The 2,744-nt window shown below is 36.4% G+C and overlaps 1 pseudogene; it reads right to left on the reverse strand.

The window, feature by feature from the left end:
- Positions 1-1,835: 1,835 nt before the first annotated feature.
- Positions 1,836-2,200, reverse strand: LOC121100314 (annotated as a pseudogene).
- Between the last annotated feature and the right edge of the window lie 544 nt (positions 2,201-2,744).

The following is a 2,744-nucleotide window of genomic DNA, read 5'->3' on the forward strand; positions in this document are numbered from 1 at the left end:
AGTTTCTCATCAAACTATTGAGAAATGAATGACTGAGTGAATTGTCACACAGTAAGAACTGAATAAATGGTGGCCAGCATAGTGTGTTTTCTTCTCTGTTTTAATATGATGCTAAGTTATGGTGTCTGACATTTCGGATGGGCATGGTTTTCATGTGATGCCTGCATGCTTATACATGGACCATATGATGACTACTCCCTAGAGGATCTGGTAGAACAGTGTGAAAACCATGTCTAGCTGAATCCAGAATAGCACAAATGTTTCATAAATCCTGTAAAGGCTTAGGGGAATGGATACACAAAAACTATGAAACAACTGAATGAAGACAATTCCTACAGAAACACAAGCTTAATTTTTAAAAGGTGCCCATTTCGATGGAGATACCTGGGGTGACTATTTACCTCAAGCTGTACCAAATACAAATTTGGACAGCCGAAATTTTGCGGTGCTATTTCCATATTTTTATTGGGCCTGAGTACTGCTGTCCTTCACAAGTTTCCCCTTTAAGTATTTTTTTTATAGCCCTTCGGATTCTGTAACATCCAAAATACAATAGGGCCTTAGGTAGAGAAGGGCTGTGAGGATTGGGCTTCTTTACGAGAGGTTAAATTCTCTCAAGCCAATCCTGGCAGTGGAGCATATTGAACCACAGGAGCAAAGCATCCTAGACATTGTATGTTTTCACGTACTCAGCTCGAAGTATTTAGGTGTGATAGGATAAGTTACTTATAAATTCAGCAGAAGAGAACCAGATGAATAGCAAAAAGCAAGTATTGAACTGAAAGCTGGTCAGCACCCAAACGGACAGCTTAATAGGACAAAGACTAACTATACACCCCACTTGTGCTTAAACACAGAATATCAATAGATCTAACTCCCTTGAGAATAAGTTAAGAGGGGAAGGAGAGAAAGAAAAGGAGCAAGAGTAGAAGGAGGTATATATGTGTGTGTGTGTTTGTACGTGTCTGCAGATACATAGACACACACAATTTATAGCTGCAATACCATACTGCTGAACCAGATAAAGGGAAAATCATGTTTATGGAAAAGGAAGGCATAATTCCAATATTTTTTGAAGAAACTTGAAGAAAACCTCAGAAAATACACTTATTATCCTCTGTATACAAGCTATTCCAGCTGTGAAATAGGAAAAAGTCATGAGAAGAGTAAATTCAGAAATAAAAATATAATGAGATTAAATCGAGAAGTGACTAACCCAAGAAAGGATTAAAAAATAAAAGTGTAGCAGCGAAGTGAAAATCCACAGTGATGACGCTAAAGAGAGAATTGTTACTATGAAACATCAGAGTTGCAAAGATGAAACTTGAGAGACACTCTTAGATGCAGTCAGAAAAGGTTGAAGAGAAACCACAATGACAATATGATCAATATAGAGGGAAAATCTTCTTGATTCATTTTTAAAAATAACTGTGTACTTGAGAACAATAAAATTGAACAGAGGAAATGATAATACCCAATATTGAAGAAAGTAGTCATAGGCTGAAAAAAGATCTGACTGTCAAGATTGAGAAGTTTACCTTGCTCTAGCAAAAACCAATGAAAAGAGAGCCACGAATTAGATATTTCTGACAAATATTTGGATTATAAGGGTAGAGAATAAAATCGACTGGTTTTAGAGTGGGGAAAAAATTACTGAGGGAAGAAGTTAGATTGGTCTCACACATCCTCTCTTTATTTTTATTTTTTATTTTTATTTTAGTTTGGATACCATTAATTTATTATAAAAAAGAGACATGAAAATTGTTTGCATGAAAGATTTCACAACGTCTTGGAATGGGGAGATTCACTTTATGCCATTTCATTCATGATTTATTTCAGTCTACATACTTTCCTAGGATGTCGCCATCTCTAAATCAGAAATGATCCGTGTCATCTAGAACGACTTTGGTGCCTCCGTATTCTGAGAGAAGAACTTTATCGCCAAGTTTCACACTACTAACTAGCTGAATCTACCTTTTCCTTAAGGCCTGATTCAACAGCTTTTACTGTTGCTTGTAATACTTTTCCTTGAGACTTTTCTGGAAGCATAATGCTCCCTTGGTTACAGTTTCAGCTGCACTCCTTTCAACTAAAACTCAGTCAAAGAGGAGAAGAAACTTTCTAAATGCCTGTCCTGCCATGACTTTGGCTGACACAGTTCCCAACTGCTCTGAAGCTGCCATTGCTGCAAGGAGACCCGTAGTCCGGCCCTTGGGTCAGGTGAACATGGGAAAAGCTCACACATCCTCTCTACTAGAATATAATGGGACACATATATAATTTTGTCCTAAAATTATTTTACCCAGAAAATTTGTGTTTCATGTGAACGCAACAGACATTCTCAGAAATGCAAGAACACAAAAATATACTAGCTGTTTAAGAAATTACTTGAAGGTGTATTCAAATTGAATGAGAGCTTAATCTTAGAGAATGGGAACTTTGCTGTTGGTTTCTTCTAATTCCTTAACCACACGGAGGGAACGTGAAAGATGAAGTTTTTAATGTTTTGATATTTTGAAAAAATATGATATGTGAAAAAGAATTCCTATGTAATATTTTGATGAATCTCCTAAATTAGAAACAGGACATCTTCCTTCTACAGCAGCACATATAAGCAATACAAATGCAAAAATCACATAAAAACGAGCAAGGAGGAAATGAAGATGAAGCTAGAGTAAGTGGTAATCTGATTGTTCATGGCCTTATATGTGGATGCCACTTTTATGCAATCAACGTGAACAAAG

Source organism: Ursus maritimus, unplaced genomic scaffold (genome assembly GCF_017311325.1).
Source record: "Ursus maritimus isolate PB19 unplaced genomic scaffold, ASM1731132v1 scaffold_36, whole genome shotgun sequence".
Classification (NCBI taxonomy): Eukaryota; Metazoa; Chordata; class Mammalia; order Carnivora; family Ursidae; genus Ursus; species Ursus maritimus.